The sequence below is a fragment of the Salvelinus alpinus genome, chromosome 6 (assembly GCF_045679555.1).
Source record: "Salvelinus alpinus chromosome 6, SLU_Salpinus.1, whole genome shotgun sequence".
Taxonomy (NCBI): Eukaryota; Metazoa; Chordata; class Actinopteri; order Salmoniformes; family Salmonidae; genus Salvelinus; species Salvelinus alpinus.
Genome location: NC_092091.1, coordinates 47,092,212 through 47,106,058, shown reverse-complemented (window position 1 = coordinate 47,106,058; position 13,847 = coordinate 47,092,212).

Sequence of the window (13,847 nt, the reverse complement as noted above, 5' to 3'; positions counted from 1 at the left end):
CAGTGTTAATTCTAACAATGTCATTGATTGCTAACCCCCTTAAGATCGATTTATTTGTAAATATTCTGAAAAAATATGTTCATGGTCCTACAATATATGCTTAAACTATTGAATCACTTGCTGTGGTAGACATAAGGGATAATATTTGCTTTATAAATCTTGTTTTATGTTCTGAATCTAGGAAAACATGCCAAAATGCTAACAAAAAATTGCAGCCATTTGTGTTGTTTACACTTAAAATAGCCATTTGTGTTGTTTACACTTAAAATACACACCCTTGTCCATTTACCCTCGCCTTATGCCCTTGGAGGGTGGTCCAAATGATAAGCCAAGCAAGGGAAGTTTGCAACATAAGCCCCTCAGCCCTCGTTTTTAGTCGGCTTTGCGAGTGTACAATTATGTTCACCCCGGGGCCTGTAACTCTCCACAATTCAATTTGCGACGATTGTACATCCGCTAAGAAAAGTCCGCAAAAACAACATCAATGGAGAAGTCAACATACAAGTGTAAGTAAAAACTAATGCAAATAAGTTAGAAATGTTGCTACTATGTAAAAAGTGAATATGTTTTTGTTTGGTTACATTTTGGAAATTGTAGAAATAAAACATTTTCCTTCTTCAGAAGATCCAGATGGGCAGGCTAACGTTTGTTAGCTAATTCATTTGCTAGCTATCATACAGTAGGTGTATATTAAGAATTATATATATAATATATATATAATTGACTGTAGCGCATATAAAGCACCCACAAGCTACCGGTGGCTGAAAACACAATCGTTGCGGGATGAACGAGTGACGAATTTCCGGCCAAGGGTGGTCCATTTAAAAATCATTCCTTCCTCCCTGGCCCCTTGCCCTGCAAGTGTATACTCGTCAAACGTAATGATACGTCATCAAAAGTGTCCACTTAATTTGAGGGCTGAGGGGATAGGGTGTGTCTTTTAAGTGTTTGGACCGAATCCCCTCAGTCGGGGGAAACTGGAAACATCCTGTTTTGAGGGGAAAGGGAAGCGAGCTTGTGACGCAACTTCTGCTTTTGGACGTGAGTCCCGCTGAAATGAAACATATATGGATGTCTATAGTTGTTCCAGGCTGTATCACAAACGGCCATGACTGGGAGTCCCATAGGGCAGCGCACAATTGGCCCAGTGTCGTCGGGGTTAGGGTTTATTGTAAATAATATTTTTTTCTTAACTGACTTGCCTAGTTAAACAAATGTTAAACGAAAATAAAATAGTGCCTGTCTTTCTTCGAGATTAAGTTCTTGCCACAAAGTCTACAGACACCACACCAATTTTGTTGATTCTGTTATCGTTATATAACGCTAGCTAATATCTGGAGAGCAGCTGAGGCACGTGCTAGCTTGCTCTCTGAAGTTGCTTCCATCCGGAATATTAACAAGGCGACACTCCATTAACTGGTTGAACAGTGCAGAAGAGTACCAACCCTACAATTGTTTTTCTCTCATCATGATCAGAATGTGGGGCATTTAGTTTCAGCCGTTTCTTTTACGCCTGCTAAATTAAGTTATGTGTTGTATCGGGGGCAGTTATGCATAAGGTGATGGGTCAAGTCGTAGGTTAGGTAAGGTTTACATTTTAAAGTAAATCTCAAGGGCTGCATTGCAACGAACAAGCTGAACTTCGCACGTACCTCTGTGTTAATGCTGGTAGTATCTTTTTAAGGAAACCAGGAGATTACACAGAGTTCTAGGCTAAAATAACCGTGGTTACAACGAAAAGAACACCAGAATAAATGTGCAGACCATCTGATCTGACGTTGTTACGTTGTCAAGCCGGCTTGATACTACACAGTGGAAATGGTAATTGTCTGCGTTCACTACTCCCGCCCCAATGAAGTAACGTCCTATCAGGGACAACAAAATCGGAAATACGATGTCAATTACGACACTTTTAATTGCAGACATTTACTTATGCCTACATCGAGGCTACTCTTCTGTGAAAAAAAGTTATTGAAGACCAACTTAAAATGAATTACATTGTAAATGAAAGTTAAATGGATTGCAGTAACGTGTGAAAGACAATCTTTAATTAAGATCATTTCATAAAATACAACAATCATGATTAGTTTTAAATGTCAAATGTGTAGTCTACTGTTCATTAATATTTAATTTCCCCCTATTGATAAAAATGGCTCATTTTATTTAGACAAGTAAAATCATTAATGGATTACATAAATTGTAAACAAAAAAAGTTTACAAAATTACTTTTCCATTCAATCATAAAATGTCTAGGGTAGGCTACATTGCCAAAGTAGATTTGCCGTGGTAAACGAGGAAATGAAATACTCTATTTCAGTTGTACAGAGTGATTGTGAAATAGATAAATCATCCATATTCTGATAAAATAGCAAGATTAAATTGTTCCAATGATAATCCTCACCAGAGGGCGAAATAGTCTTGAAAAATCGACATCTGCTTTTGGGAGAGGTAAATCAGTGGCCAATAATGGTTGTAATTGAGATCAGCTGTGTGGGTGATTTTAGCATGTATTGATGGTTTAACGAGTGATCAAGTGACGATAATCTGGTGGCCATCGATGGTTGCAATTTGCCCAATGTGATTGGATTTAAAAGGAATAGCGCAGAGAGTGGTGCGAAGAATATGGTGGAAGGAAACTCTCTCGACCATGTTTACACCAATCCAATGCTTTTTAACTTCAGTAGTACTTGTAATAAGAATCAAGTTAGCTACCTAGTCAATTTTTTTCCCTGAGCTAGTGATTACGTTGCACAAGCTAGGCCTATTTTAAACATTACAATCTCCTGGCCGCATTTACCCGCCAGATTCAGTAGCTTGAAAACCCCCCAAAAGCTTGAAGACTTTATAATGTTAGTTAGTTTTGGAGTCAAAGATAATAGTTTCAGTATAGTTTAGTTTTTCAAACCGGTTTGTTAATAATTTTATTTCAGTTCACAAAATAGTTTTTTCATGATTAGTTTTAGTTTGTTTCAGATTTTGTTTACTATAACAACCTTGGCACGCACGCACGCACACACGGGCCAAAACAAAGTATGGTATTGGTATTATCACAGATCTGTGGGTCTCTCGTGTGACGTACATGTTTCTCTGATAGAGTGTCAGTTCAAGGTGTGTGTGTGTGTGTGTGTGTGTATATGTGACTGTTCCGCACCAGCGCCAATAAAGGCGTGCATCTCACCTCCACAGAAACACACACAAACACACACGGTTGTCAGAGATGCGACAATCTCGACAAGACACTGCTCGGAGTGGTATGTAGCCTAGTGGTTAGAGCGTTGGACCAGTAACCGAAAGGTTGCTAGATCGAATCCCCGAGCTGACAAGCTAACAATCTGTCATTCTGCCCCTGAGCAAGGCAGGATTTGGATTTAACCCACCCCCCAACGAAAACCTTAATTCCAATCATAGATTTCTACTGATCCTGTAGCCAAATTATCATTTTTTAACATAGGACTTTATTTTCTACAACAACATGCTCACTCATCACACTTTGCAGTCTAAGCAAGCTAGAACCACATATGAAAGGGAGTTGATTAAAAGTATCTTTGCTAGAACCACTAATATGTAGGCTATATCAGTTGATCATCACGGTTTCACTTCAGTATTCTATGGGTGAAGTGAAAGAAGGTAAGGGTTAAACTTAACAATTAGGTATTCATTCCCACTGTTTAAGGTAAGGGTTAAGGTTTGGGATAGGGTTTAAACAGAAATAATAAAAACTCAAAACAAGTGCCAAGCACTGGGATTGATCCCGCGATCCTCGGAGCCAAAGCTCATGGTTTAATGGGAATTGTCACCCTAGCAAGCCACAAGCCACAAGATGTTAATAGGCACTTGCGTTGCCCCTACTGGATGGCATCTCTCGATGTCCTATGGATCTGGATAAACGTCTAATACTGCAGTGGGATTTGGTGTGACCTGGCTGGAATGTAGGCTAGAATAGATGAATCAGCTCGTTAACTAGACAATGCTGTCAAAATAAGCTAACTAGTCTTTAATTGATCCGAATTTGTTCTGCTACTGACAAACAGTTGACCTGCTGTTGCTCCGTTCCCTGATAGTAAGACACATATAAGCAACTCCAAAGTAACCTACTACTGACAGTATTCATTTCAAACTCACCCCCCAGCGCCGGTAAGTAGCTTGTGCGCTTGCAGTAGAGAGGACTTTTTTTTCAAGATTCATGAGTAATGATCTACTTTGATGGGCAATTCGTTGCATTTAATGTTGCAATAGAGAAAAGAGACTAAAAATGTTAAAAAGTTATTTGTTTGAAATAAAACCCGCCACCAATCAAAAGGACACTTTTTCATAGGACGGCTGTATCTGTGCACGTGTCTGCACACACAAAGGATAAGTTCATGTACACGACTCATCCTTCACATCATTATAAGGCATCTCTCCTGTGTCTCAATTATACAGAGCTCTCCCTACAGCTAAAACTGTATCTCTCTCTGTTTCTAACGGCGTTATTATTCCGTATCTACATTTAGTTGGTCTGTGAAGTCTTACATCTAAACAACCTTGAATATACAATGATCAGGGATACTGACTATGGGTTGCAATTATACTTGTGCAAACCTCACACACATTGCCGGCAAGTTTATCTGGCTATCAATAAGTAACATCACATACATACTTTCCTGTGGCTGGGAGATGGCATATGGAAACAAATGCCCTGACTGACTGCTGTAACAGGTCAGCTTTACTCTGCCTCACTCTAACCTTTAAAACTCCTGGACACATGTTTTATTTATTTAACCTTTATTTAACTAGGCAAGTCAGTTTAGAACAAATTCTTATTTAAAATGACGGCCTACACTGGCCAAACCCGGACAATGCTGTGCCAATTGTGCTCCGCCCTATGGGACTCCCAATCACGGCCGGTTGTGATACAGCCTGGATTTGAACCAGGATGTCTGTAGTGACGCCTCAAGCACTGAGATGCAGTGCCTTAGACTGCTGCGCCACTCGGGAGCCCACATGCTCCTCTCCTATCCTCTGATCTCTCCATCTGCTGGCTGTATGAAGTATGATCTCTATCACATCGGCTTTGACTACAGCCTCTGTGTGTTTCACACAGCAGTCATAGTCAACCCCAGACACAGACAGTTAGAAAAAAAGACGACAGTGAAAACAGTTGACTTTTACAGTAAATATATGATGCCTGTGGCTCTACCAAGGTGACATATGTAATACATACATAAAAATGACAGACAATGTATAGTGTACAAAAAATGTAATCATTTCAAACGCATGTCGAAATACAGTGATAACCTGTTAAATCTTTAAAGATGTGATATTATACTTATCATACTTATAAAACTTTAGATTTGCAGAAAACAATTTTATGAAATAAAATGTATTTTTATGAAATACACTTGACCATATTTCTGTACGTGTTCAGATTTCATTGTGCATTGGTGACAATGTAAATAATCTGTAGTTTTTATAATGAATTTGACCATTTCAAATCAAATCGACTTTTATTTGTAACGTGCTGAAATGCTTACTTACAAGCCCTTAACCAACAATGCAGTTAAGAAAAATAAGAATTAAGAAAGAGTTACTGAATAAACTAAAGTAAAAAATAAAAGAGCAACAATAAAATAACAATAACGAGGCTATATACAGGGGGTACCGTGCAGGGGTACAAATTATTGGATGGTAATAAGTAAATGTAGGTAGGGGTAAAGTGACTATGCATAAATAGATAATTAACAGCGAGTAGCTGCATTGTTAAAAAAAAGGATGGGGGGGGGGTCAATGCAAATAGTCCAGGGAGCCATTTTATTAGCTGTTGAACAGTCTTATGGCTTGGGGGTAGAAGATGTTAAGAAGCCTTTTGGACCTAGACTTGGCGCTCCGGTACTGCTTGCCGTGCGGTAGCAGAGAGAACAGTCTATGACTAGGGTGGCTGGAGTTTTTGGCAATTTTTAGGGCCTTCCTCTGACAATGCCTGGTATAGAGGTCCTGGATGGCAGGAAGCTTGGCCCCAGTGATGTCCTGGGCTGTACACACCTTGCGGTCGGAGGCCGAGCAGTTACCATATCAGGCAGTGATGCAACCTGTCAGGACGCTCTCGATGGTGCAGCTGTAGAACTTTGAAGATCTAAGGACCCATGCCAAATCTTTTCAGTCTCCTGAGGTGGAATAGACATTGTCATGCCCTCTTCACGACTGTCTTGGTGTGTTTGGACCATGATAGTTTGTTGGTGACTTGGACACCAAGGAACTTCAAGCTCTCAACCTGCTCCACTACAGCCCCGTCGATGAGAATGGTGGCGTGCTCGGCCCTCCTTTTCCTGTAGTCCACGATCATCTCCTTTGTCTTGATCACTTTGAGGGAGAGGTTGTTGTCCTAGCACCACACTTCGAGGTCTTTGACCTCCTCTCTATAGGCTGTCTCATTGTTGTCGGTGATCAGGCCTACCATTGTAGTGTCGTCTGCAAACTTAATGATGGTGTTGGAGTCGTGCTTGGCCACACAGTCATGGGTGAACAGGGAGTACAGGAGAGGACTGAGCACGCACCCCTGAGGGGCCCCGTGTTGAGGATCAGCGTGGCAGATGTGTTGTTGCCCACCCTTACCAACTGGGGTCAGGAAGTCCAGGATCCAGTTGCAGAGGAAGGTGTTTCGTCCCAGGGTCCTTAGCTTAGTGATGAGCTTTGAGGGCAAAATGGTATTGAAAACTGAGTTGTAGTCAATGAACAGCATTCTCCCATAGGTCTTCCTTTTGTCCAGGTGGGAAAAGGCAGTGTTGAGTGCAATAGAGATTGCATAATCTGTGGACCTGTTGGGATAGTATGCAAATTGGAGTGGGTCTAGGGTTTCTGGGATGATGGTGTTGATGTGAGCCATGATCAGCCTTTCAAAGCACTTCATGGCTACAGACGTGAGTGCTACGGGTCAATAGCCATTTAGGCAGGTTCTTGGTGTTCTTGGGCACAGGGACTATGGTGGTCTGCTTGAAACATGTAGGTATTATAGACTCGGCCAGGGACAGGTTGAAAATGTCAGTGAAGACACTTGCCAGTTGGTCACCGCATGCTTCGAGTACACGTTCTGATAATCCGAGTGGCCCTGCGGCCTTGTGAATGTTGACCTGTTTAAAGGTCTTACATTGGCTACGGCGAGCGTAATCACACAGTCATCCAGAACAGCTGGTGCTCTCATGCATGCTTCAGTGTTGCTTGCCTCCAAGCGCGCATAGAATTAATTTAGCTCGTCTGGTAGGCTTGTGTCACTGGGCAGCTCGCGGCTGGGCTTCCCTTTGTAGTCCGTAATAGTTTGCAAGCCCTGCCATATCCGACGAGTGTCAGAGCCAGTGTAGTAGGAAATAATGTTAGTCCTATTTTGATGCTTTGCCTGTTTGATGATTGATCTGAGGGCGTAGCGGGATTTCTTATAAGCTTCCGGGTTAGAGTCCCGCTCCTTGAATGCGGCAGCTCTACCCTTTAGTTCAGTGCGGATGTTGCCTGTAATCCATGGCTTGTGGTTGGGGTACATACGGTCACTGTGGGGACAACGTCATTGATGCACTTATTGATGAAGCCGGTGACTGATGTGGTGTACTCCTCAATGCCATCGGATGAGTCCCGGAATATATTCCAGTCTGTGCAAGCAAAACAGTACTTTAGCTTAGCATCTGCTTCATCAGACCACTTTCGTATTGAGCGAGTCACTGGTACTTCCTGCTTTAGATTTTGCTTGTAAGCAGGAATCAGGAGGATAGAATAATGGTCAGATTTGCCAAATCTAGGGCGAGGAAGAGCTTTATATGCGTCTGTGTGTGGAGTAAAGGAGGTCCAGAGTTTTTTTCTCCTCTGGTTGCACATGTAACATGCTGGTAGAAATTAGGTAAAACGGATGCATTAAAGTCACCGGCCACTAGGAGCGCTGCCTCTGGATGAGCATTTTCTTGTTTGCTTATGGCTTTATTCAGCCCGTTGAACGTGGTCTTAGTGCCAGCATCGATTTGTGGTGGTAAATAGACAGCTGTGAAAAATATAGATGAAAACTCTCTTTGTAAATAGTGTGATCTACAGCTTATCATGAGATACTTTACCCCAGGCGAGCAAAACCTATAGACTTGTCTAATATTTGATATTGCGCACCTGCTGTTATTGACAAATAGACACAGACCGCAACCCCTTGTTTTACCGGAGGCAGCTGTTCTGTCTTGCCGATGCACGGAAAAACCAGCCAACTGTATGTTATCCATGTTGTCGTTGACTCGGTGAAACATAAGATATTACAGTTAATGTACCATTGGTAGGATAGTCTTGAACAGGGCTCATCCAGTTTATTCTCCAATGATTGCACGTTGGCCAATAGGACGGACGGTAGAAGCCTGTTACCCACCCGCCGACGAATTCTCACAAGGCACCTGACCTGTGTCCCCTGTATCGGCGTCTTCTCTTCGTGCGAATGACAGAGATTTGGGCCGGGTCGGGTGTCTGGAGTAAATCCTTCACATCTGACTCGTTAAAGAAAACATCTTTGCCCTGTTCGAGGTGAGTAATCACTGTTCTGATATCCAGAAGCTCATTTCGGTCATAAGAGACGGTGGCAGAAACATTATGTACAAAATATGTTACAAACAATGCACAATTGGTTAGGATCCCGTAAAACGGCAGCCATTCTTTCTGGAACACTTCTGATAGCTAGTTACTTTGTAATTTTTTTTTTTTTACATGTAAAGCTAAAATGTCTTGAGTCAATCAGTATTCAATGCCTTTGTTATGGCAAGCCTAAATAAGTTCAGGAGTAAGGATTTGCTTAACAAATCACATAAGTTGCATGGACTCACTCTGTGTACAATAATAGTGTTTAACATGATTTTTGTTATGACTATCTCCTCCGTAGCCCACAAAAATATTTATCTGTAAGGTCCCTCAGTCCAGCAGTGAATTTCAAACACAGATTCAACCACAAAGACCAGGGAGGTTTTCCAATGCCTCGCAAAGAAGGTAATTTACTGGTAGATGGGTAAAAAAAAAAAATTAAATTAACATTGAATATCCCTCTGAGCATGGTGAAGTTATTCATTACACTTTGGATGGTGTATCAATATGCCCAGTCACTACAAAGACACATCCTTCTTAACTCAGTTGCCGGAGACGAAGGAGATCGCTCAGGGATTTCACCACGAGGCCAATGGTGACTTTAAAACAGTTACATAGTTTAATGTCTGTGATAGAAGAAAACTGAGGAAGTGTCAACAAGACTGTAGTTACTCCACAATACTAACCTAACTGAAAAAGTGAAAAGAAGGAAGCCTGTACAGAATAAAATATTCCAAAACATGCATCCTGTTTGCAAAAAGGCACTTAAGTAAAACTGCAAAAAATAAGGCAAGGAAATTAACTTTATGTCTTGAATACAAAGGGTAATACTTGGGCAAATCCAACACAAGACATCACTGAGTACCACGTTTCATATTTTCATGGATGGTGGCGGTTGCATCATGTTATGGGTATGCTTGTCATCAGTAAGGACTAGGGAGTTGTTTATGATAAAAATGAATGGAATAGAGCTAATGGCTGTCTAGCAATGATCAACAATCAACTTCACAGAGCTTGAAGAATTTAAAAAAGAATAGTGGGCATATATTGTGCAATCCAGGTGTGGAAAGCTCTTAGAGGCTTAACCAAAAAGACTCAAAGCTGTAATCACCGCCAAATGTGCTTCTACAGTTTTGACTCAGGGGTGTGAATACTTATGTAAATGAGATACTTTTGGTCATGTAGTGTATGTGGATACCTGCTCGTCAAACATCTCATTCCCAAATCATGGGCATATATATGGAGTTGGTCCCCACTTTGCTCAGCCTCCACTCTTCTGGGAAGGCTTTCCACTAGATGTTGGAACATTGCTGCGGGGACTTGCTTCCATTCAGCCACAAGAGCATTAGTGAGGTCGGGCACTGAATTTGGGCGATTAGGCCTGGCTCGCAGTCGGTGAGCCAATTCATCCCAAAGGTGTTTGATGTGGTTGAGGCCAGGGCTCTGGGCAGGCCAGTCAAGTTCTTCCACACTGATCTCGACAAAGCATTTCTGTATGGACCTCGCTTTGTGCACGCGGGCATTGTCATGCTGAAACAGGAAAGGGCCTTCCCCAAACTGTTGCCACTGATCCAGAGTCCAATGGCAGCAAGCTTTACACCACTCCAGTCGACGCTTGTCATTGCACATGGTGATCTTAGGCTTGTGTGCGGCTGTTTGGCCATGGAAATCCATATCATGAAGCTTCTGTTGAACAGTTATTGTGCTAACATTGCTTCCAGAGCCAGTTTGGAACTCAGTAGGGAGTGTTGCAACCGAGGAAAGACGATTTACGCACTACATGTTTCATGACTAGAAGATCCCGTTCTGTGAGCTTGTGTGTCCTAACACTTTGCAGTTGAGCTTGGTTGCCCCTAGATGTTTTCACAATAACAGCATTTACAGTTGACTGGGACATCTCCAGCAGGGCAGACATTTGACAAACTGACTTGTTGGAAAGGTGGCATCCTATGACGGTGCCACGTTAAAAGTCACTGAACTCTTCAGTAAGGCCATTCTACTGCCAAACGGGTGTGGCGGAAATAGCCAAATCCACTAATTTGAAGGGGTGTCCACATACTTTTGTCTATATATTTTATATTGTATTTTGGTATTTCATTTTCAATAAATTTGCAACAATTTCTAAAAACATGTTTCCAATTTTGTCATTGTGGGGTATTGTGTGTAGATGGACGAGAAGAAAATCTATTTAATCCATTTTGAATTCAGGCTGAACACAACAAATTGTGGAATAAGTCAAGGGGTATGAATACTTTCTGAAGGCACTGTAGTTGCTTACCAAGACATTGAATGTTCCTGAGTGGCATAAATACAGTTTGAAAGTGGTTGTTTACCAATGATCAACAACCAACTTGACAGAGCTTGACAATTTTTTTAAAGGATTATGTGTAAATATTGTACACTCCAGGTGTGCAAAACTTTTACAGACTTACCCAGAAAGACTCACAGCTGTAGTGGCTGCCAAAGGTTGAATACTTATGTAATCAATAAATTGTCACGGCTCAGGAGAAGACCCAGACACAGACAGTTAGAAAATAAGTAACAAAAGTTTAATACAAAAACAGGGGGCAGGCAAACGACAGGTCAAGGGCAGGCAGAGGTCAGTAATCCAGAGCAGAGTCCGAAAGGTACAGAACGGCAGGCAGGCTCAGGGCAGCAGAATGGTCAAAACAGGGACTAGAGGAGAAAAAAAACAGGAGTACGGGGAAAACGCTGGTAGGCTTGACGAGACAAGACGAACTGGCAACAGACAAACAGAGAACACAGGGGATAATGGGGAAGATGGGCGACACCTGGAGGGGGGTGGAGACAAGCACAAAGACAGGTGAAACAGATCAGGGTGTGACAGATATATGTGTTTTATTTTTCATTCATGTTTTACAAATGTTAGAATTTTTCTTCCACTTTGACATTACAGAGTATTTTCTGTAGCTCTTCAACAAAATAAATGACAATTTTTTTCAATTTTAATCCCAGTTTGTAACACAACAAAATGTGGAAAAAGTCAAAAGTTGTGAATACTTTCTGAAGGCACTGTATACAATATTGTTGAAATAAAGAGCACTAAAGACATTTGGCCATGTCACCTTTTAATCTGAGCCATTTTGTTTTCAACAATTAAGAAAGAGCTCAACTTCTTTTTTTAATGTTTGTCAGTCAGTCTACCTCAGAAAGATACCTCAGTTAGATACCTCATTCACCCATCCAGCTACAGTATATTACCCCCCCCATCCTTCTCAGCTGATTGTACCCTGGAGAAGACAGACACCTAGAAGTTTGCAGATGGGGAAGAAAGTGAAAGAGAACACAATCTATACACACACAAAGAAATCCTCAAATCAAATGAAAGATCTCAGCTAAATAAACAATATCAGTGTGAGAAAATACGTTTGCCATTGGTTTAATGCAGATCAATGGTGTGTGACACTTTTAGAACAATGGAAATCCAACACCATTATTAAACAGATTTCCACCACAGAAACAGCTAGGCGCGGCGCGTGTGTGCGGAGTGCATATTGAACCATGAGGATCTCTTGTTGCAGCTCCCCTCGCTGCCTGATGCATTACGTTTCATCCAGCCATCTAATTATTCCCTCAGAAACCTGAATTTTGAAGTTACAAAAGAGCGTCCCTATCTGTCACTGAGCGCCATTGATCTTATTGAAAGAAAATGTGGGTGTAGAGGAAACCCAATATAACTCCATGCCATTAAATTCCACACAGCATTATTCACCAACAGAATTGACAGATTTCCCTGAGACATTTCTTTTAATCTTCAACTGTTGTTCAAGAAGAGAAAAAAAAACTACACTTCAGGCCTTTTCCCTTTTTCCATATTTGTGAGGAGGTTAACAAAAAGGCTATTGAAGTAGGGAGAAAAAAATACTCTTCCTTATAACTTGTTGATTATTAACAATGAGGAGGAAAATACATGTGTATGTGTTGTATTAGGGTTGTGTGAATTGTCAGGCTGTATTATTCATTGTCGAAAATACACACTGAGTGTACAAAACTTTAGGAACACCTGCACTTTCCATGACATAGACCAGGGGTGTCAAACTCATTCCATGGAGTTCCTTACTAATCCGTGACCTTAATTCATCAATCAAGTACAAGGGAGGAGCGAAAACCCGCAGACACTCGGCCCTCCGTGGAATGAGTTTGACACATGAAAACTATGATCCGTTATTGATGTCAGTTGTTAAATCCACTTCAATCAGTGAAGATGAAATGGAGGAGACCGGTTAAAGAATGATTTTTAAGCCATGAGACAATTGAGACATGGATTGTGTATGTGTGCCATTCTGAGGGTGAATGGGTAAGACAAAAGATTTAAGTGCCTTTGAACGGGGTATGGTAGTACGTGCCAGGCGCACCGAGTGTGTCAAAAACTGCAACGCTGCTGGGTTTTTCACGCACAAGTGTCCCATGTGTATGAAGAATGGTCCACCACCCGAAGGACATCCAGCCAACTTAACCCAACTGTGGGAATAATTGGAGTTAACATGGGCAAGCATCCCTTTGGAACACTTTCGACACCTTGTAGACGAATTGAGCAAAAGGGTGTGCAACTCCATATTAGGAAGGTGTTCCTAATGGTTTGTACACTCCGTGTAGTTTTCAAGGTCATTATTGTTACCAATTTTTATGTAGGCCTATTGTGTGGGTTTGTGACAAAGAGAGAGAGAGAACCTGAAGGCCTATATGTGTTTGTGCATATGTCTGTGTCCAGGTATGGGATGGAGGGGGCAGCTCAATCTTTTCTTTCTGTAATGATCACAGTACGGTAATTGGTAAACATTAGAATAATATAGAGGTTATAGGAAGAGCTGTGTCTTCAACGAGGTCCGAAGGGCAGCATTGTGAAACTAGTGACATTAAGGTCACGTGATTATACGGCCACTTTTCAAAATAAAGGTCCCCCCTGCCATTTTTTTCTTAAATGGATGTTTTTCTGATTTAAAGTCACAAAAAAATATATAGTTTTAAAGGTACGTAAACATACATTTATTAAAAATACAAACAATATATTATTACAATTAATTGAACAAAGATCTATTTACTGTATTATATATATTTTTAACTGTAATGATGTGTTTTATTCCCCTTTAAAAAACAACAACAAAAGAAACACAATACCAACACTGTTGCTGGAAGTTTATTTGTATTTATTTAACCTTTATTTAACCAGGAAGGGCTCATTGAGATTTGAAATGTATTTTTCAAGAGTGTCCTGGCCAAGATAGGCAGAACACAAGTCATTACACAATTACAGACAG